The sequence below is a fragment of the Cinclus cinclus genome, chromosome 2, assembly GCF_963662255.1.
Source record: "Cinclus cinclus chromosome 2, bCinCin1.1, whole genome shotgun sequence".
Classification (NCBI taxonomy): Eukaryota; Metazoa; Chordata; class Aves; order Passeriformes; family Cinclidae; genus Cinclus; species Cinclus cinclus.
In genome coordinates this window covers 59058116-59081796 of record NC_085047.1, presented here as the reverse complement: position 1 = coordinate 59081796, position 23681 = coordinate 59058116, and the positions used below count along the sequence as shown (strand labels likewise).

At 42.5% G+C, this 23681-nt stretch overlaps 1 protein-coding gene across 8 annotated transcripts in view; it reads right to left on the bottom strand.

Annotated features, from left to right (window-relative positions):
* ELF1 (E74 like ETS transcription factor 1) overlaps positions 1-23681 on the bottom strand; it is a 98067-nt gene that overhangs the window by 61338 nt on the left and 13048 nt on the right. For 2 of the 8 annotated variants that reach the window (XM_062487749.1, XM_062487751.1), the window contains exon 1: positions 23543-23631. The exons of 1 other annotated variant lie outside the window; for it this stretch is intronic. The gene's annotated coding sequence lies outside the window, so the exon portion shown is untranslated. Of the gene's footprint in view, positions 1-2428; positions 2501-10816; positions 10896-20252; positions 21968-23542; positions 23632-23681 lie in introns of those variants that run through there. 5 more of the 8 variants (XM_062487740.1, XM_062487750.1, XM_062487741.1 and 2 more) reach the window with 4 other exon arrangements.

Genomic DNA, 23681 nt, shown 5'->3' with positions numbered 1-23681 from the left:
TACTTCTCATGTATTCGGCTTTTTTCCTATATCAAGTGTCCAAAAAGTAACATGCACAACTGAAGTATGAGTTTGCAGCAATCCTGAAACATCAGGCTATACCAGGCCAACAACATTCTTCAAATCTGGATGTCTACCTCTTACCTTCTTCTCATTTGAAGAGAAGACCATGGACTTGACAATTCTAACATTCAATGGATGAGAAAAGAGCACATTAGAAAACCAACACTCTGTAAAAGCAGAGATCTGGAAATAATGTTCAAGCTAACTGGCATCTAATGACACCACTCCCATGGCTCTCTCAACATTCAAAAACTCAATTCAAACAGAAATATCCCTGCCTTAGGGGTGAGGGGAAAGGCAGGGATTTTTTCTTTGAGACAAACATGGATTTCAGGTGTACAAAAATTAACACCATTTCTCTGTATCTTCTAATCCACTTCTCTGCCTTCTAAATCTGTCCAAGCTGTCACCCGTAAATCTTGGGAGGACTTTCAAATCACTTTTTCCTAGCTCCACCACTATACCACAGATGTGTCCGTAGCGCTGTCAAAGTTCTTGTACAGCAGCAAGAGAGACTGAACACGGTAGCTTTTGCACCTTCAAAGAGGAACTGCTCCTCTGTGAAACCCTGATCAACAGAAAGTAGCAGCAGTCACTTATCCTTCAGAACACAAAAAGCCTTCTGCCCAAGATAAGCAGCTGCAGCTTGGGAAATGACTTAAAAAGAAAAAAACCTCACATTTTCAGGGTTGGATGTCTGAAGAGGGTCTGGTGCAAAAGAAAGAAGGGGAGAAAAGAGATAAGGAAAGGGAGTGTCATGTTCTACCAGTTGCAAGCAGAGAGCCCTAGGATCTGAAAATAAAAGTCATGATGATAAAAAGATGCAAATATCTTTAAGAATTTTTCAGAAAATAACTTCTATTACTACCTCAAAATATGTTTTTCGAGTGGTTCCTCTGTAATTTTATCTGTGATTTTTCAACATGTAACAGTGCACCAAATAAATCTCCCAAACACTTTCAAAACTTGTTGCTCTTAGAAAAAAAAATAGCAAAATGTAAAAGGAAAATATAGTGAAAACACATTGTACTGTGTTTTCTGTGTACTGTAAGATGCCGAAGAAGATACGGCTGAGCACTGAGAAGGCTGAAGACAAGAGACAGGCAGCCTCACCCAAAACATGACCATTTACTTAATGGTTGCCTCCCTCTGTCCCTCCCCTGCAACTGATCACAGTACTAAGCAAGACTCCATTATACTTCTCAGGCTCGAGAGAGTAAATGAACCTGGAAAGTATTCCCCTGTGCACAACAACTCAAGTGCCCTATCATTCAATTTTCAGTAAGAAAATATCGAATTTGATTTCTAGAGTGACAGATTGAAATACAGGGTCCGAAGTTATACACACGGACAAAACTTCTAAAGAAGAACATTTTCATTCAACAAAGGTGGAAACAGTGATTCTTTTTCAAAACACTTTGCTAGAGTTCAGAAGTACATAATTAGGAGAATCAAGGTGGTTTTCATCCACTGGAAGTTTAGGAAGCAATTTGACGCACCACAATTACCTCCCAGATTTTCTTCTGCCATTATAACTACCACTAAGCCTATTTTCTAATTGGTCTGCCATGTACATCATCACTATAACTTCTATTTCTTAATCATTTTCCGAAAAGGTGAGTACCTGCCCGCATAAGAACTTAACTCCTTCTATTTTGAAACGACACCGTGGCGGCTGCCGTTAATGGCTCTGTTTCGGCAGAGAGAGAACGTCAATTTAAGGGCGCAGAGAATGATCTGTCTTTGAAATTATATTTTAAATCTGCCATTTTAAAGTCACCACGGAGCACACCGGGAGAACAGCAGTGGAGCGAAGCTGCTCAAAGCCGCAGCGCTGATAGCCAACACTTTGCCCGAATCGCTCTGGACCATGCTCTCTGCTCCATGCCAGCCGAGTCCAAGCACACGCAGCTTCAGAAAAAATAAAATACGTGTATTTTACAGTCCTCTGAGCGGAGGCTGGAGGGCTCAGACCGGCTGCCTGCCTGGCACCCCCGCACGCTTAAAAGGAGACCAAAGTATAAAACGCAGCAGAACTACAAACCAGCTGTCACACTCGCAGCGCGCTGCTCAGAGAAGCACAGCGGCGGTGCCCTTTGCCCGCAGCAACAGGCTCAGCTTCAGGCAGCTCACGGCGCTACTGCCCCGAGACGTCCCTTTACTCACGGCCCAAATTATATTTCCCTTTTCCTCGGTGCTGCGCTTTTCCACAAGTTCCCTCTTGCCCGCAGTTTCTCCCGACGGCTGCGGAGCGCTGCCCCGGGCTCGGCCGCACGTCGAGGCAGCGGCGGCCGCCGCCCGCAGCGCCGCGTCCCCCCGCCCGTCCCCCCGCCCGTCCGGCTCTCGCTGCCCGGACAGCACGTACCGCTCGGCCGCGGGGCCCGCGGCGCCGCCCCGGCCTCCCCGCAGCTTCGTGCAGCTAAAATGGCTCCTGTCGAGAGGGGGGGAAGTGGTGCCCGAGCCCCGGACGGTGACTCACCGCGGGGCCGGGCGGCTCGGCTCGGAACGACACGACACGCCCCGGGGCGGCGGCCGGCGCTCCGCCGGGCCCGGCCCGCAGGTGGCGGCGGGGTGCGGGGGGGACGGGCCGGCGGCGGCCTCGTGACCCGCCCGGCCCGGCCCGGCCCGGCCCGGCCCGGCCCGGCCCGGCTCCCTCGTGTGCGGAGCGCGCCCGACCCGCCCGAGCCGTCCTGCTCCCGGCCCGGCTCCCCGCTGCTGCCTCCGAGCCTTACCAAACATCCCGCCCCGCTCCCCTCCATGAGTAGGTAATTCACAGAGTCAAGTTGGTTGAAAAAGACCTCTGAGATCATCGCGTCTGACCCACGATCAAAAACCCCCCTGTCAACTAGACCATGGCACCAAATGCCACCTCCAGGGACGGTGACTCCACCACCCCCTTAGGCAGCCCGATCCAATGTCTAACCATCCCTTCCGTGACGAAATTCTTCCTAATGTCCAACCTAATCCTCCCTCGGCACAATTTAAGACTGGGTTCTCTCATCCCGAACGAAACTAACAAACACGTTTCTGTGGAATATCTCATCTTTTCAAACAGTATCATCTTGCTCACACCAAACTGGTTTACCCCTGAAAAAGAGTGAAACTGAAGGGCCAAAAAGCTTGGGGAAATTCAGTTAAAGTCCAGCATTCAATGGAACATGGGGACAGGCGGCCAAAGCCAGAGCTGGGGTTCCTGGGATTCCTGGTAAATTTCTGATGTGCTCTTTATGTTCTTTAAACAAACTTTGTGCCCAGTGCAACATGCTGGAAGCTGCCTAGCCCACAACAGTGTAGGTGCTTGGGACAGGCTCTACGATTACACAGGACATGCTTAAAGGCCTGACAGAAATGTAATCCTAAAAATGTGGCCCAGAGGATGAGGACAGAGTTGTTTCCGCCTTGTTTTTGTAGGAAGGGTAAGCTCATGCTCTGTTTGCAGGTTGCCATGTGTATTGGTTTTCCACAGATTCCCAGAAAACAGTCCAAAGCAATGCACTGGCCACAGGGGAAGGCATGGCACAGGGACCCAAGCCATGCTTGTTACACCCAACTGAGAGGGTGTAACAGCAGGGCAAGGAGCTGGGAAGCAAGGAAGCAGCAGGAGTGACTTTGCAATAAGCAGAGAAGATGAGAGTAAGAAAAACCTGAAGCTACTTCTAGCAAACCCATTGAGATAATTCAAATATATTTCAGGACAGCTGTCATTAACACTCTCAGCAATAATGAAACAAGAGTCCCACAAGTTTTGTACTGCATAAAACCCATAGCTCTATGGACATTAATATCTCCAACTGCTTGTTATGTTTAATTACCAAGAAGAAAATTTTGGGGTTACCTCCAAGTAATTGAGTCCTTATGACACCTGCATGGCACTTAAAAGCAAAACCGGGTCCCAGTTTATTGTTAAAAGGGCAGTGCCCCATGTATGATTTTATTAGATACAGTTTACCATCCCGTTTTTGCAGCCTGCTTTAGTGGAAGATCTGAAAAAAGAAGCAGCAGAACACATTTTATGACTTACTGATTTAAAGTATCAATTAAGCCAGTACTAAAATTACTTCACCACAGCTCTTTATCAAAATATGACTTCATTTGTATTTCTCAGTTGAAAAAAGTCCATGAAGAGCAAACACTGTGTCATTATTTTCATCACTATAAATTTTCCACCTCTCACAACAGATGTATATTCCTTCTCTCCAATAACTTAAGTCTAATCCAATCTTATTTCTAAAAGCATTTGTTTCTCGTGCTGAAAAACCCTTTGGAAATCATGGGGTACAGAGGAAAGAAATCTGACCCAGGTGCACAGAGGTTACAAGGAACTGTAACATTGGCACAGAGAGAGCACCATTTTAATAATTAAAGAAAGTTCTAATAGTTATGTTTTAGAGAGGAAAGAAACAATGCATTCTTATCCAGGCGATCAACTAAATTGAAAAATAATTTCCTAGTGATGTATTAGCACAAGCTATGCAAACATTTTGCTGTTTCTAAGCTAAATCTGGAACCAGTATTTTTTTTAAAAGCATATATAAAATGTAAACATATTTACCAAGAGAGAATGCAGGTGGATGTTCATCCCTGGAACTCTATCAGGTTTCTTGCTAATTATAATTTTGGCTTGAAGAAGAAGTGACCTTGCCCATTGCTGGGATGAGTATTTTCATGAAACTTAGATCACCATTTGCCATAGTTAGACACTGACCAACAGCACAGCTTAAGCCAATTTAAACAGCTTCAACCCTCCACTCCATCCCAGCCTCATATTCCTTGCACTGAGCTACTCCCCCCACTGTTTCCCAGAGCAAATATTTGTGCAGCCACACAGCGTGGCAGAGGGTGGAGCCCACCAGCAGAAAACTTAAGGCTGCACAAATAAATAAATAAATAATGCACAATACAATTTTCACTTTGCTGTTGGCCCCAGCTCCCAGAGAAACACATGCCAAATCATGTACTCCAAGGGAAGCAGTGCAGCCCAGCAGGCCTGGATGTGGCTCTCACTTCTGCTAGCCTCAAGTGAGAACCCAACCAAGCTGCTTCTCTTTTCGCACCCTGCTTTGGAAATCGCCTCCCTCCTTCACAACTGGCTTTGAAAGCTACAGGTCTGCAAAGGCAGGATGAGATGGGCTGCCAGAAGGCACAGGACCAGAACAAAGCAGCTCTCCTGCACAAGGAGCAGCCTGAAACTCTGAAGCCATATGAGGATGCACCAAGAATTATGTGCTCTGGAGGTATCCTGCCCCACCTGAAAGACATACCATTTAGTCTCATAAAAACAAGCCAAAAGGAAGGTTTGTGACTGTGTTCAGCTTTCAGTTTTGGATGGGGGTTGGGGAGGAGAAAATACTGTTTTGATGAAGGAAAGGGAGCAGAAAATTTAGATCCAAAAGCTCTTTTTATTTTTCTGCTACATTATACACAAGTTCACCACATGGGAAGCCCTAGCAAGCCCCCATTTATGTGACACCCTGTGGTACCATACCTAAAGCAGCTCAAGATGCTGTAACTCCTTCCCACTCTTGCAAGAGGAGATCCTACCACCGTGGTCCTAGCTCAGGCTAATACAATCACCTCATACAGAGTTGGGGCTTCATCAAACTCTGACTCAAGACTGGATAAAAATCTGATTTAAGAAGCTTCTGGTTTGTGTTTGTTTTTGTAGGATCCCAGTATCTCAAGCATTGCAAAACAGTTAATCTCAGGTGTCTCTGGAAGGGAAGGAAAAATTCCAACAATCCCGTTCACAATCACAATCCTAAAGAACACCTGAGCAATGGATATACCCAACATGACATTGCATATGGTAGGACAACACATGAACCAGGTTTCACCCAAGCCTTAAAACCCAAATTCCTGCACTTAAAACCCAAACTCCTCCTTTTCACCTTGTGTACAACACCAAGAAACACTAGTAGTGGTGCTATCACATTTTAATCCAATAAATATTATGTGCATCTATCACAGTGTTACTGTCCTGGTATTTTGGGTTTGTGGGCCAGCAGTTCCCACATACAACACAGGCTGACCCTGCTGAGGGTTCCTAATGCTGACCGATGCATAGTGACCTAAATACTTACACATGTAGAAACTGCATCAGGAGATTATTACAAGGTAACTTACTCCTCTGCCCAAAGGAAATCTCTCCTAGGACTTCAGGCACAGAAAAATTCCTACCATTGTGTTATTTAAAAAACTTAATCACAAATTCAGGCAATACACTTTTGATGTTTTTAAGGCATCTGTTTGCCATCTACAAACTTGGATTTTCAGACATTTCAACAGCAAAGAATCTCAGAGAAGAAATGGGGATGACACCTGGAAAGCAACCCATGTAGCTATCAGTTAATTTGCAATTTAAAGGTATGGTTTAGTGATATTTTAATGCACACTGTGAAAGTAGAGCACAATGTATTTGAGAAAAGACAGTCTTTACACTGTGCTTGTCTTCTGAACTTTAGTTGAATAGTTGGAAAAGAAACGTGTTAGTAAATGAAGTGCAGCTTAAAAAGCCACTATATTTTCAAAAGTTGAGAGGGAAGGTATCCTGGCCATCCATATTTAATTGAAATCCTTCAGAGAGTAAATGTCATCTTTACAAATACACAAGGGAGTGTTTCTCAAGTCTACAGTAGCATAAGTCTCCAGACATTATTCCTGGGTAGCAGAAGGGCTAGAGAGGTGCCTGAAATTAAATTTATTCACAACTGAGCACCAGGCAGCTTTAACCTTGTCCATTTTGTCCTTTCAATTGTGCCTCCAGTGTTTCCTACTGAAGGCAGATTTGGCAAAGATGCTGCCTTTGCCAGCAGTACAGTAACATCCCACACAACTACAAACCCTTGACCTTGTACAGCCTTGCACAAATTCTTCTTGGATCACCTCTAAGGTATTCCTAGGTCACATCCCAGCAATGGCAAGTCTCTAGGAAAATCTAATTTTCCTCACTCTTTCAAGTCCCTTCCTTCCTCCTTTTGTTATAGGTTTGCCTCTGCTGAGAAGTAATGCTTGTCAATATTTCTGAGAATGGTTTAAGACCTGGGTATATTCTCCTTTCTACTGACTAGCAAGCTGTGGAAGAAAAGAATTGCAAAAAATCCAGGTAGTAGATACAGCTCTGACACAGGATAATCTCTGATTCACTCTCAGCCAGAAACTACAGGCTCCAACTTCTCCCCAGCACTTCTTTACCAACCCCAACCACACTTTTCCTCTCCCATCCTCTCCTTGCACTGGTTCTGATCCATGTGGTACCTGTTAAGCCTTCCTCTGATCCTATTAAATGACTTACTGTAGCAGAAAGCTGACTGGGGTGGATGGGGAATGCTGGCTGCTCTTGAACTAGATCAGACTGTGATGAGCACTGCCAGCCAAGGACATCAGACATCTCTCCATGGTAGTGATAACTACTACACTGGGCCAGCACTCGGGTAGATTTTTCACCCTAAGATTCACATAATTGCACAACAGTCACAAAAAAAAAAAAACAAACAAACAAACAAAAAAAAACCAACCAACCAACAACAACAAAAAAAAAAGCAAACAAAGCAAACCCATTCCTTGGGCATGCTAAAGAAGAGGGGAGGGACAGAGGTACTGCTTAACCCATGGCTTTCTGACCCAAGTTAGCTCTGTTCTGTCTTCTCTCTGCACACTCCTTGCCTGTTTGTTTCAGAAAGTGCACTGAAAGTTATTTAATATCCTATAAATACCCCTGCCAGTAGGTGTGACAAAAGTAAACCCACAGCTTGAATGCAAGTCACGCAAAGAAATGAAAATAGAGATGGGACAAATTTATACCCCATACTACTTCTCTCAGTGAGCTTTAGGCCCCACAAAAATAATGAAACAAAAAGAGTCAAATCATGATCTGAAAATATTTGCAAAATTTGCAATTGCAAATTGCAATGCAATCTTACTAAGTTTTTCCAGGAGAAAAATGATAAATCATCATGCGTCACCTAATGCTATTGGTAAGCACACTCAGACAGACAGTTAAAGCTTCAGCATCCTAAAATCCAGCTCACTTGTCATTTTATAATTTCCAGTTCATCATTCAGAGTCACTAAATTGATCCAAAAAGGGCAATTTCCCTTACATCTTTGAATGCCATATGCAGAAACTGTTCCAGTACACACCCTACAAGAAACAAGGCAACTAATCAGAAGGAAACAAACAGAGGAATACATTTTATACCAACAAAGAGCTAACTCTATCTGGATTTACTTTTTCTTTAAATCTAAAAGAGCTTACTGTTTGAAAAGACACAACCTGTTACTGAAACAAGGCAGAAAATAGTATAATTATAATTAAGACCCAAGTACAGCTTTGCATTGTAAAGGCAACACTATTTTATATACAGAACACCTCACTACAACATACTCGCAACAAACAAAGCCAAAATGAACTAACTTTTGTTACTGATTTATGGAATATCCCAAGAGAACCAACAAGGGCATAGCAATATCACATCTTTATTCCAAATTATCACACACTATGTGTTTCAGCCCTGAAAATACCTTTAAAATACACTCAAATCTGTACAAACCTGACTGCAGTAAGATTATGCTAGATTCTTAATTTGACAACGGAAATGATCGCTTGTGGGTACAGCTAGTTTGAAAGGCAAGTATTAGGTTACCTATCTATCACTACAGATTTGCACTCAAAGCTTTTAAGCAAATATATATTTCCCACTATTGTGAAAGAAAGATACAAAGGTAAGGGGGTACAAGACACAAAGTAAAATTTATAAATACTGATAAAATTCAAAAACATATGAATGAAAAGAAAAAAAAAAGGCCAGACTTTCCAAGAACAAGAACCAATCTTTCCAGAAAGAAAGTCAGTTTGATTCTTGAAGTAGAACAGCACACCCACAAGCTTCAGATCCCCCACTATTATACTCCTTCAAAGCTATGCTGCATTAGCAGGATGGTTGTATTTGCTCTGGAATCCTTGCAAGAATAGTTTTTGAAGAACACTAGCTTAATATAAAACCATTAGAGATGTTACTGCACCAGTAGTGGTAAACTTGGCCTTTGCTCTTTTCCTTTCATATACACACAAACACAAAATCCAAAACTATTTGTAAACAGGTTATGTTGTTTTTCTTTTTGATGTCAGAATGTTGAAATCCCTGATACAAGAAAGAAAAAAAGTTAGAGACGTGAATGAGCAGAAATACATATTTAGTGAAACTATGTTGCAAATATATTCAGAAGGAACATAAACCCGAGGGCTGGGCAAATTTTATATTGTCCAACAGTGGTTTCTTCACTGAGACACTTTGTAGTTTGCTAAGAAATCCTTATTAAAAAGCTGTAACTATTTTTTCCTCTTCTCATTCTGTGAGTCACTCATTACATTTTTGCATGTTGCAACACATCCATGAATAAGAAACATACTGGGAAGAAAAAAAAAAAAACAAAACTGTGTTCACAGTGGATTTTTAATGTCTGTATTTACCAATATAAAAATCAAGAACTTCTGAGATTTTCAGAAGTTTCTATGCAAGGAATGCTATTAATCAGAGACAAAGTATTTGGTACACCCAGACACTAGCACACAGGCACATGCCAAAGTTACAGCACAGCAGTGTCAGTATTGCTGTTATTGTTTGGCCTCTTTACAGGGTGGGAGCAGAGGGGGAGGGATCATCATGTTCCTCATCAAACCCTCTCCTGAGGAAGAACAGCTAGGCACCGCCCTTAGCTAGCAGTTCTGGACCCAAAGCCGCAGCAGCCTTTTCCTTTTTTTTTTAAGCTAATTTTCTTTTAAAGACCAGAGGGTTAGGTTGCAGGGGCTGTGCAGTCCCAGAAAGCCATCCCTGCTACAGGAAATTACTGTTGATGTCTTAAAGAAGTGCCAGAGAACTATTTACCCACATTTGTTTTTTAGACAATAACAAAAAGGGCATCTGACAGATGCACGTGTCAGGGTGGTTGCTGCAAGTTTTTCTACTGCTCCAGTCAGACAAAAAAGTGTTTCCTTCTAACTTCTTTTATCCTTTCAATCCCGCCGCCTTATGCAGGCCACACTGGCTACCTCACATGCTTATGCTGACTCCCTGTATGGATGCAGACCAAATTAATGGAATTAAAGGAAATCCAGATAAACATCATTTTTAGAAAAATGTTGAGCTAGAGTTCCATGAATATTTTAGATTCTTACAAGAATGCAACAGGGTATTTCTCCACTGCTCAGGATGTGAACACAAAGAAAAGGAAAGTGTGTTTATTACTGTTCTTCCAGCTGATCTAATTAACAGAGAAAGATAAAAGCAGTAACTTGGAGAGGCAGGAGAGAAAATAAATTGTGAAAAAAAGTAAGCTTATGTGAATGAATCAATTTTCCATTGCAACTCACTCAGGCAGACACCTGGCTATTAAAGAACAGTTATCTAGAAATGCAACCTGGTTACTTGCTTGTTCAGGAAATAATACTTTTAGTAGAAGGCTTACCTATCCAAATACATGCTACATTAACCAACTGGTGAATACATAAATCATGGAGAAGAGAGGGAAGAAAAATAAAGACTGCAGGACACAAAAAGGAGGGGTGTTGAGCTCAGCACTGCTGGGAAGGGGAGCTGGCTGCTGGAAGGCCAACATTTTTATCTTTCAGCTACATTTCAAATCACAGAAACAACAACTTCCACCTCTAAGCTCATCTTCTGCTAGGCAAGCAGTGCTGTCAGCAAATCCTGTGGGACTGAGATCCTGTGGATCAGTCAAACAAACGAAACCATCACCTCTGCCATTGCCACTTGCCCATAAAAACAAGGTACAGCAGTCAGATGTATCCTAAACAGGCATGGAGGTTCAAATCCAGAGAGAATTGCTGCTACTATGATGTGTTTTCCAAAAGCCTCACAGGGAATCATCTTTCTTGGTTCTGTGGTCTAGGGAGCCCTGAAACAAAAACCGAGAACCAGAGGCTAAGGGAACAAGAAGGCATTATGGCAGGCACAGTTTCACACATGTGATTTTCCTCCTGCTTTCTACAACAGAGGTTGTTCTGTTATTAATGGAAGCAGCTCAATATTCTCCCCAAATAACCTGTCATAAAGATTTGGTATTCTCATTGCTACATTCAAAGTACTATATATAATTTATATTTATTATTTCAATCTAATTTTGTCTCTTTAGCATTTATATATATATATATATATATATATATATATATATATATATATATATATATATATATGTCTAACCTTATAATCCATTTTGTCCTGCATTTATTGAAGGCCCATCAGCTTTTAAGATACACATGCTCTGAAAAACACCCTACTAGAATTGATTTCAACTCCCTCCATCATCAAAGAAAGAGTGCTCACATTCTACCACCAAAGCCTAAATTCAGTGTCCCATCTACCGCTTCTCTGCAACTAATTTTATTTCTTGAACTTTTCCTTTTAATGCTCCCCATATTTAGCAAGATTCATTAGAAATGTTTTCCAGCTTTGCATAACAGACAAAAATACACCACTTGTGACTGAGATCACAGAAATCTTCCCGAGTAATTGAAGAGTAACATCGAACTAATTTAATATTCAGAATAACAATAATTAGAAGAACCTTTGTTAAAACAGTAATCAATTATCTCACTGAGGAAGGAGAAAGAGTAAAGAAAATTACTTTTTCTGTTTCTTTTTTCATTAATTGCTCTCATCCTCAGGCCTGTTGGTTTTATGATATGATCCCTTGCTGCTTTGCATAAGCTAGCAGCAGCTTACTTCCTGCTACTGTTTCATGAGAAAATGAATTCCCCTACCATAAACAAGCTCCCTTTAATTCTTTTATTGCTAATCCTTACTTGCATGCAGCAGGCTGCTGCTTCCCCAGCAGATCCTAAATAATCTGTCTCAGGGTTGTTGTTCCAGGTGGTTGTAACAGTGTTAGGCACATTATTTCTATTTAACTTTCTGAAAATATACTAATTTCCCTTAATATACTAAATTTCCCCTTTCTACTCAAGTATATTACATTATCTAGTGAATGTTTTCAAAGTTACCCAAGTATATTACTTGTGCACCATTCCAGCAAAAGTCAAGTTTTGAGGTACAGGATTTATGCAAGAAAATGATACAACACACTGGAAAATTCACTACACAGCAAACAGGAAAAAACACTACCTGCATCATCAGAAAATGCAGATTTGCATTTTCATGGTGAAATGGCAACTGGACATCATAGAGGGAGAAAATGGAGGACAGAGCAACCCACTTTGGGTACAGGTCAACGGGTACAACACCTAGGAAACAATTCATGCTTAAAGACAGAAAGGAATAAGCTGAAGACCTGACCTGAGGATCTGCAAGTCAGAGTCAGTGCAGCAAAAAAGCTGTTAATCTACATAGACAAAGCAAAACAGAGGACTGGGAAAAACGGTGTATAATCATTTAGTAGATGTGTTGGCCCCTTAATATCATTGCCTCTTGTCTTTTTCTGACATAAAAAGTCCCTATCCTTCCTTTCTGTAAGTCACAACAAGGTCTCCTTGAAGCCTTCTGTTTTCTAGGCTCCCTCAGCCTGACTCTGTAGGAGACGTGCTCCAACCATCTGATCATCTTCATGGCCCTCCTCTGGAGCTGCTCCAACAGGTCCATGTGTTTGTTTTTTGCTGATGATGTCAGAGCTGGATGCAGCACTCCAGCTGGGATCTCCCAGAGAAGAATTACCTCCTCACCCTGCTGGCCACACCAATTTTGAGGAGGCCTAGGATGTGATCAGCCTTCCAGACTGCAAGTGCACATTTCCTGGCTCATGTCCAGCTTTTCATCCAAAAGAACCCCCAAGTCCTTCTCCAAAGGGCTGCTGACATTTTGTATTGTTACAAAGCTCCTCTCTGCCATCAAAATCACAGAATCATAGAATAGTTTGAGTTGGAAGGGACCTTCAAAGCTCATCTAGTCCACCCTATTCACCATGGATAGGGACTTCTTGCACTAGATCAGACAGCTCAAAGCCCCACCCAACGTGACTTTGAACACCTGCTCATCCACACCATCTCTCTGACTCTGAGCAGAAATACATTTCTACTAGCTATGGAAGCAAAGCCCCAAAAAGATATCTCCTTGTCATCCATTTCTTTTCACTTTTATTAAACACCAAAAGTACAAAGAGTTTAAATCTTCTGGGGAAAAAAAGAACAAATATCACTACTGAGATAAAACAGAGCAGGTGGGAGGCTGCTAAGTCATATACTTTTTTTCTCCCTGATGGGGCTTTATTGCTTCGCTTTCCCCATTACTTTCCCCTCAGGTATGATCACTGGCACCAATCCCAAGCTAACAACCACACCTGACTCCCCACAGAACTGCTCAGGGCTTTCTGTACCTCCCTCCTCATTTGTGAAGCACAGCAAAGTAAGTCCAGACTGTCAAAAAGGAATTGGAAGATCTTGAGTTTCAACTCTTAGCATAGCTAACTGGGAAGGCTCTGGTGCTTCACTGATCGCTACCATTTACTTAGAAAATCTGACCATTAATTAGGTGGAAAAACTGCTTGTCCACATTTCACACTCTTAACCTCCTCAAAACTATATCATACTAACACTATGTTAAGGAGCCAAGGAGAAAGAAATTCAAGCTGTAATTACAGGTAACTGGTCTTCAATGTTATTTGGTAGCAGCATTCAGATTTGAGTTCATTTTTCTCACATTTAACAAAAGGTTACACTGTTCTAAAAAAGAACACAAAAAATCCTTCAGTAAACAAATATCCACACACCAAGCTGGATGACAGGGATGTAAATTTCTCACTACAGATAATCAATTAAACTCAATATTCTCCTGCAAGTGCTGGTCTAGCTCCCAGTTTTTCAACAGGAGTTTAAATTATCACAACATTACCAGTGGGATTATTCAATTTCTTCTGTGTCTCATTTCCCTGGCTCATGTTCTTACAGTTAGAAGGAGGAAGCTAGTTTGGATTGCCTTTCTCTATTTCTTTCCCTTTCTAATTTGTTTTACATTCTTTTCTTTCATTTCCAGCTCTATTCCCTATTCTTCAGGCATATGAATGAACATTCAAGATACATTTTTTAACAAAGATAGGAAAATTTGATTGTGGTGGCTCTTCAGAACAAAAGCATGGAGACATGTGCTTTTAAGCCACCCAAGCTCTGATCATGTTCCAGCCAGAATCCACATACAATTGTCATTTCCTCCCTGCTTATCTCTGGAGTTGGTAAGTAATATTTTTCTGGCAGATGAAATGAGTAATCCCAGTTCCCCGGAATGGTGGAACAAAAAAAATAAAAAAGAAAAAAAAATTAAAAAAGGAAAAAAAAAAAAAAAAAGAAAAAAAAAACACCTTCAGAATTTTTATTTTTCCTTGTGTCCAGTAACAAACTGAAAGCCATGATTTGAAAATGTAACTTAGGCAAGAAAGCTGGAGCACTCAAACAACAAAGCACCAGTGACAACGTTCCTAATGCGACCTTCTCACATCCATCTTCCAGTTTCTTTAACACAGTATCCAAATTCAGTGGTTTCCCTAATACTTCCCATTTAGGACAGGTTGCTCTGCTAAAAAAGCAGTCATCCTGCAAACGTGATGAAGAAAGAAAAGAACCACAATTATGCATTTTCTCCCTTAAAGGACACCTGCACAAATACTTCTGCCTATTGAAACACCTATGGCAAGACTACTGCCCAGTCTGGTAATAACATATAAAAATTGGAAATTTGTATCTGAACATACATGTTTCAACTTCAAAAAAAATAAGATGGGGAGAGTTGATTATCCACCATATCATAAACCAGAAACTCCAACAAACTACAGAGTGTCTAACTACTATTTAATGTTTCCACATGTCTTGATGTCAATTTGAAGCAAGGAAAGTGCGAATCCAGGAGACCTAGAGGAATAAAGAATGAGAAAACAGTAATATTCTTGATGTATTGAGGCAAAGACACGAGATCTGAAACCTAGTCTGAATCTGAAAGTATGTGAAGAAATACACAGTATTTTGCAGTAATTCTCCACAGTAAAGGCATTCTTTCTAAAAATACCTCTTTTTTTCCTTCAGGAAAATGTGAAATTAATAGTTTTGACTAACGTGTATAGATTTAGGAAAAGAAGCAAAACTCCCACCAACCTGGTAAACACAGTGGAGGGCTTGTACAGTAAGAGTCTCATGTATGACTTGACCTTTCAGCTGCTAGTCACACACAACGATAAAACAGAGACTACAAACCCCCATTTCTGATTCAGCTTTTATTTCAGAGGCACAAAACACAAGATCTACAAAGGTTAACATAATGGTTTTCTCGCAGAAAACACATGAAGACCTTTTATGCCAACATCATCCTGAAAACATGCTGTCCTGAAAATCTGTTCTGACCTCTGTTTTAGACTGCCCCAAAATGTACATCCAGAGGCAAAGCAAGCAGCTACATCAGACTTTAGGTAATGCTTTACCAACAATTCACCTCAAATGAGGTACACAATGATGCAATCACCCTGTCCCCTCCCAAAAGAGTATAATAATGACAAAGTATACCGGTATACTTGATTTTAAGGACATTAAAACAATTTAACATCAATAGATGCATCCTGGAAAAATATCACAAATGGTCATTTATAAAGAATATAAAAGTGTATTTCTGACTCTCACCATCATGGCTGCAGTATAGTTATGATCAGAAACCAGTTTGTTCATTAATTAAAATATTATAACCTGTAATGGTTGCCAAGTTTTGCTACATGATAACATTAGCATTTGAAAACTCAATTTGAAAAATTCTTAGTAGTCATTTTATAAATCCTTCAGACCGAATCTGTCAACCCACAAAATTAGGTAAACTAAGAAAACCTGAAAAAAACAGAACCTGCCTCAGCTTTGCTACCTAAGCTCCCTAGTCTATTTTGTGTGAAATAAATCTACTGTTTTAACCAGGTAAGTTAAGCAAAATAATTTTGGCAGAAACAGAAGGGTTCCTGTTCTCAGCTAGCAGGTCAGGGGCAGTAAATGCAAGCAGAAGATGAGTGACCAGCTGCTGGGGGGGAGGGTGGGGTGACTGATGCAGAAGACAAGCAGACATCACAGCTATGGACTATGCTCTAGAGATTCACTGTTCATTAGACAACACATTATTATCACAATGTAACTGGATATTGGATTCAACAGTGACTAAGTTGGATCAGTCAGTGTTCCTGTGGCAATACGTGAACACTAAGTACTGTCACCATCCTTTTTCTGACTACTCTTGCTGTCCTCTTACCCACAATATCACTTCCCTTGTCATTGATCTTAAAAAATACCAAATCCCATGACACAGGATGGCATAACCTTATCACCTCTTCAGTAAACTGGTGACAAAGTCCACCCTCAGCTTCCCTTAAAACAAACATATTTGCTGTAATTCTCTTGATCAACAGTGGACCTTAAAAACAACAGACCTTTCCATTTCTCCTAGAACTTTCCCTTTTTACAGAATGAAAGAACAGAGAAGAGATACCAGAATGTTGTTCAATACCCCCTTGTCTGCAAAAGGTCTTTGAAGGTCTGCAGCAAATTGCAGAATCCCACAGCTTTTCCACCAATAGTTCCACTGCTCCACCAGCAGCTCATGTCCCCTCTCCGAAGAGCCCAAACACACCACAGAATTGTCCAACACAGGCTAACATGCAAGCTGCTGGAAATGGCACAGTAGAGTGCTTCTCTGGACAGCAGCAGATGCTGAAACAGAAGCTGCTGCAGCAGATAGCGTGTGAACAACTTTCTGCCAGGACTTGGAGGCTGCTTGGCTTCCTACCTGAATCCATGACACACAAATGAGTCACAGAATAAGGTCAAGCAAGCTGAAACACTTCATTAAATTTTGTTGATGCCTGTATCACCAGGAACTCCAGACAATGTAACTGCTTAATGTCACTATTGTATTCATGGAGGAAAAAAACCCAGGATATCCACTGCCTAGAGTGGAAAAGAGGGTTTTAGTACTAGGTTTTAACAAGAAAATATTATTTCTGTACACACATACAAATAAAAAAAGGAAGTTAAATTCTGAAGAGTGGGCAAAATTACACCTTCACTGGCCACAGGTGGGCTGGATTAGGGACCAAATGGAAAGTTTTCACAACAGGTCTGGAGAAATGCGTTCCATAAAAAGACCTAACTTGACTATTCTGATTATAGCGGCTGTGGTGAGGTGAAAAATCAAACAACAGTCAGATAACACAGTCGTACAACTATTTCTAGTGTTTGTTAATTCACAGTACATAATTATCCTACACACATAAATTTGTGCTGTTAAGCATACAAATAGCTACATAGCTCAACTATTTAACAGTATTATGTTCAAATTTTATTTACCTCTGAGATGGACACTTAACAATTCTGACAATTTTAATCTCAGCCTCAAACATTGTTTCACCTCACGAGGAACAAGGGAATGAAACTCACTAAATATTACAAACACAGTAAGATGTCACAAAGTGGCCAACTACAACCAATGACTTCACTTTCAAAACAGATACAATGTGGCAATACTCATTATAATCTTACATTACCACAAGTTTATCCAGGTCCTGAAACATCAGAATAGAATGCCAAATTTACTGTTCTCTGATTCTGCCATTTTCTGAGAAAAAATTAATTAAATAGCCTAGCTAGAGCTCTTCAAAATTTAAAACATCCAGTCTGTTTTGTGCCTTTGTTATTAGGTCAGCTCCTGCATGTCCTAGAAATCAATAGTGCATTATTATTAACTCCAATGAACATAGCAACAGGCATATGGGCCAAGCCCTAGAAGTCAGTGGAAACACTCACATATACATGCTTTCAACTTTAAAGATAGTGACTTACAAGAACTTAGTCCCCTCAAATTTCAGTTCTTCTCAACAAGAAAACTTCCAGTAAATTCATCCTATACAGAAAATGTTTTATTACCTTAAAACCTTCATAGGATATCTTAAAGTGTGAGTGAAAAAGCCAAACCCAAACCACTGTAAAAGATTGAACATCTGATTTTTGATACCATGTACACTAGAGTACATGCAATAAAGTAAGTTTTCTACAGAAAGAAATAACTCAGTGTTTTAGAGTATATTTGTCCTAGTTCAGCTGCCAGAGGAAAGAAGTGTATCTGTTTGTTATATCAAAAAGAATGAGCTACAGAATTCTAAAGCACCATCTCATAGCTATCTAGGCTCAAGTTCAATTCCCAGGCCAAATTAAACCTTCAGGTTTATTGTGAAGCTGCCTGAAAAAGAGCATTGCAGGTAATGCTTCAACTTGATTCAGGCAGTCAGTCATGTTTCAGATTACAAAATGATTTAATCGACATACCCTCTGTTGTTTTAGTGACTGCTGGGGGTGTTCTGCTGCCAGGCCATGTGCACATTGCCTGCCTCTGTCTGCTTGCAGCAGATGTGGCTGCAGGAGAGGAATGCCCAAAGGACAGAGAGATGGTTAAGGGGAGAGCAGTGAGCAGCTGACTTCTGAACACTGAGCAATGTCCTTGCCTATCTAAAGGCAGAAAAAATGTTTTCATCCCTGAATATAACTGACAGTATCCTGAACAAAGAAAGATGATACACCAACCCGGGAATAGGAGGAGACTCTGTAAAGTGAGGATCTGATATCCTATCACCAGCTGCCACCAGATGTTGATACTCCAGAGGGAAGTGTGCAATAATTAATCACACTCCCAGAAGTCAAATTAGGCACCAAGAAAAAATGGTCCTCCTGACCCAAGAGAAAACCAGCCAAGTTCTGAAGTATGGCATTTTATTGTAATCTAGTCAGGGTAGCAACATGTGCTACAAGACGTGGAAAGCACTGCAAGTAATCTTGTTTTTTCAATGTAGAAAAAAAGGCAGGTGAATGGAGTATAGTCCTTCCCCTTCTATACACACTGGAAACATCCTCCACCAAAGCAAGTGAAAGCACATCTTTGAGAAGAAAACACCAGCAACTTAAAATACTCTCAGCAACTACAAATCCATTACAATCTTTTACTGCCCTCATTGCTACTTATTAGTTCAAAGTACAACATGCCTAACTTCATCTCTCAGACACTGGATGGTCAAGTAAAGATCATGTATTTTCCTTACACAGGTGTTTGATATATACAGGCACCATTTCCTCTCTCAGATGTGCAATACGCAATTGTGACACCTGGTCTCCAAAACCTGGATCACTTTTGTCACTGTGCTCTTATTAATATTTCATATCCTTCCTCATGTGTGAACAGCAAAACCAGACATGGAATTCCTATGATCTTACTAATGCCATGTACTTTACTACCTCTATGCAATATTTATATTGCTACACAGCCAAAGACCACACTTCACTTGCAATGAAAACTCCCGTTGAGATGATTCTCTGCACAAATTCTTAATCCTTCTTTCCATAAATTATCAGTTTGAAGACAGTCCCCTCTCATGCCGGTGTAACCACAATCCTGGTTTCTTTGTATGTGGCTGCATGAAAAATGCCTTCTGATGGATGCTGACCATTTAAAAAAATTATTTGGAGTACTGTGTACTAGTAATTGTTCCCCACGTGCACAGACCTGCACATAATATGCTGGTAATGATGCGATATCATCACAAAAGCTGTGAATATATTGAAATTAACCAGCAAGATCCAGCCCCCAGGGAACCTCACAAGAAACAGCTGCACTCCCATAGAAGAAAGTCATGCCAAAGTTCCTCTCTAAACTAAGAAAGATTTATGAAGCAACTTTGCCAATGTTTGTGGTATTTATTCCACAGTGACTCCATGGCACAATTGTTTTAGACTCACACTTCACTGCAGACTTAATAGATATATCAGAGACACAATATAGGGTGAGTCTGCTACAATAGAGCAGTTGAAGAATAACTTAGGAATTTGGGAGATGTGGGCTTTTTATAAATCAAAATGCTGGGAAACAAGTTGCTTTAATTCTACTGTAAACTGGTCCTTAACAATCATTAAGTCATTTTGAAATATTCAGAAAGAGTAAGCCCTGGCTTGTCATTTATTTCAGAGGCTCCATTTTGAAGTCTTCAATTTTTCAGCCAGGAACACAACAATGAATAATATGAGTAAGGAAAATCATTCACAGCATTAACCAAAGATGTTTAGGTTCCTTTCTCCGGTAAGGAAAAAACAAAAAACAACAAACAGTTAGTAGACTAGGTAACCAGGCAAATAACATTGTAATTCAGCAGCATATTTCCATGTACCTAAACATATACACAGGATTGGTGAAGCTTGTAGCATCTCCTATTGGGCAGCTGCCGAACACTTCCAATGCAAGATGCTGCTTCCAGCTGCTTGTAACTTGGCCAGACTTTGACTGCTTGGGTTGAAATTTTCCAAGTTGAATGTCTGCCTCAGGCTAAGTTTTGTTCCATGTGCTGTAGAAGTTACCTCTGAGTGAGGGGTCCAGAAAAAGGCAGACTAGGATTAGAAGAACTCAGCCAAAATACTTGACCTGTTTTCAGGAGGGGAAAAAAAACCAAAACAACCACTACCAGGGATAATGCTGTTTCCCGATGACAGATTTGAATGAGGGGTGGAGCCCATATATTGAAGGCCCCCCCTTTTGCTGCCCCCATGAAAAGTCCATCTGCCTTTGGTCAAATATCCAAAAACAAATTGCAGTGTGCATTTTCAGTAGGTGTTTGCTAGGCCACATCCACATTCTTTTCAGGTCCTCACAGTGATCACACAACACAAGGGATACGACCAAGTACAGCAACACAAACCACAGCCACACCACCACTGGTTACCCTCAACAGGGGGTTCTGACAGGAGAGTCCCAGGTGTCACATTACAGATCCAGCTGATGAAGGACAGTGACATAAATATGCTACCATAGGCTGCCTATCTGCTTTTTGGCACTTTTTCTATGGGAAAGAAAACCTAGGAAATTACTTACAAAACAAAGTATTAAAAACATGATAAGAAAAGCAGAATTTAGAATTTATTAGAACTAAGTGGTCTACGGTAACTAAAAATGTCTCCTAGTGCTCATATGCATCAATCTCTAATTAGATCAATCTGTATTTGCAACTGACCTGGTCACATCTTTTCCCACTGAAGTTTTGCTATAATTAACACACAAACTCCTCTTTTTGCCCTTGTTCTCTAGAGCATCACCACACACTCAAATCACAGGGGAAATTATTTCTTTTCTCCCAGGTTCTTTTATAGTTCTCATCACTACAGTAATCTGTAATATAAAGGATACTGTTACCCACATATTTTTAATACGGGAAACTAAGATAGATTAAAGCAAAAAAATCCATGGACACTGAGTGAGCAATTCTGACACTCAAGGCTTGTATTTCTAACATGCTGCAAAACGTCTTCTGTACACAGAGAGCAAACAGACACTCACTTCTGTTCCAGATGGTTAAGTTCAGCATAACTGTGAAGCAGATCCCAGGGACTCAGGCCAGGCTCCCAAAAAACCCAACAGACCACGAGCAAAAACCTTTACGTTTATATGGAAAACAACAGCAAAGGCCGGGACTGCAAAATCCAATTCTCCAGCTGTCTCAGCCACGAAGCTACCTTTCCCTCTGCATACAATTGTTTGCCTCATTCACTTTCCCTCTTCTCACTTCAGCTCCAGCAGGGAGCTGCTAGACCTTGGGGGACACACCTCCGATCCCGAGCTGGCCGGGAAGGACGCTGGCACACCTTGTCACGACCAACACCATCCTCGGGCACAGGCCCACGGCGGACAGATGAGCCCGGCATCCGGAGCACTTGGCTTTGCAAACTTACCACTTCCCGACGGGGTAGGGCTGGGCGCAGGGGAGAGGCGCTAAATGTATGGAATACATAGAGATCAGCGATATCCACTGGGTGGCAGGCATGTTTCACGGGATCCAGAGCCAGTGCATATACAGAGGCATACAAAACGAAAGCTCCTAAATACCGGGCTTGTTCCTTGTCTCAGAAGTAGCAAGTGAACGGACACGGAAAAAAAAATAAATAAATAAAATTCCACAGAGGGAAGTTAATGTATTCTGCCTTGATTTTAACATCAGCTTCTTGTCCGCGGTGCTGAGGCATTGGAACTACCCTGGCAGGGTATTAGAGCTATGCGGACACACAGTGTCCCATGTCCCTTCTGTAGGTGGGTGCCCTCACTCGAGGTAGCCAGGATACTCTAAGAGTCTTCAGATTCTCTGCTGCACTAATTAATTAATGACCAATGCCTACAGAGGCAATGCCTTTAAACTCTTCCCCAGTTTAACAAACTCATGGGGGAAAGAATTTTTTTTGGATTAAGAGCCCACGTGTAAGCAGCTAAATTTTGAAGTTGAAAGAAACATAAAAAGCCAGTATTTTATATGGATTTCCACTTAGCATCTAAACAGAATCATTTCAAAAGTTGCTCAGATGGAGAAGAGGCCATCAACCAAATTTCAACCCAGGGCATGTATTTATAGCCATGTTGTGAACTACATAAAAAGTACCATATAATGGAAATGCTGACAAATGCAAAGCTCCTGCAGCTAGCTATGACACTCTGACCACAAGCACTCCCTGGGAGAGGAAACGGCAACCTCCCCACCTCCTTTCTCAAGCAGCTCGACAGTGAGCTGGGGCGGGGGGTGCTAGGTACAGGTACCACCGCCCTGTCCTTGTAGAATGGATCGAGGCAACTTCTTGCTCCCCGTATTTCCCACATGTTGAATGGGACATCCCCCTGTTTTTGCTATAAACAACCGGAGGGCCTCTTACAGCCATGACTCACTCGGCAGGCTTCTCCTCCACCCCAGTGCGTGACTGTAGCAAACAGGCTGCCAGCTGCAGCCGGTGAATTAACACGACCTTTTTCGCAGAACCGTGGGGAGATCAGTCACACAGGGCTGGGCGGGGAGCGGGGGAGGGGAGGGTGAGGGAGTGCTGTGGAACACCAGCCCGGGGTGAGTTTTATTTGTGGGGAAAGCAGCGGAGGAGGCGATCCGGGGCCAGTGTGCCGGGGACGCCCGGGTGTGACCGCGTCGTGCCCGCTCCCCCCCCGCCCGGGACGGCGCCGGCCCTTGTCCCCCCTCTCCCGCGACCGCCCCACGACGGCGGGAGAAGCGGGCGGCCGAGAGAGAGAGGCAAGCAAGGAGAGAGGGAGGGCAGGGCGGCGGCGACAGGGGCAGCGGGGAGAGGGAGGAGGTGAAGCCAGCACGCAGCAGGAGCCCTCTCGACACACGCATCGCCGAACTCCCAGAAAGCTGGCAGCGGCGTCCGGCGGGACGGGGCTCCGCTGGCCGCCGCCCCAGGGCGCGCACCGCCCCCCGGCCGGGCCCGCTGCCTCACCGGCCCCTTCGCACCCGATCACCGCCCTTCTCCCCACTCCATCTCCCACGGGCGCCGCGGGGCAGGGACTGCCTGGCACGGGGCGCTTGCCGGCGGCGGGGCTCGAACCTGCGGCCCTCGGTGTCTCTTCCCCACCGCAGGGGAGGCGGATGAGCCTCCCAGTGCCCCCGAGCGCGGGACTCGGGCGGCGGGCGGCACTCACCGAGCGGCCGCGGCTCCTTCTCCCCGTCCGGGCGGCTCCCGCTGAGCACTCGCCTCTTCGGGGCTGAGGGAGGAGGAGCGGGTGAGCGCAGGAGGTGGAGAAGGGCGGGGAGGACAGCGCGGGTTGAGCCCTCCCGGCT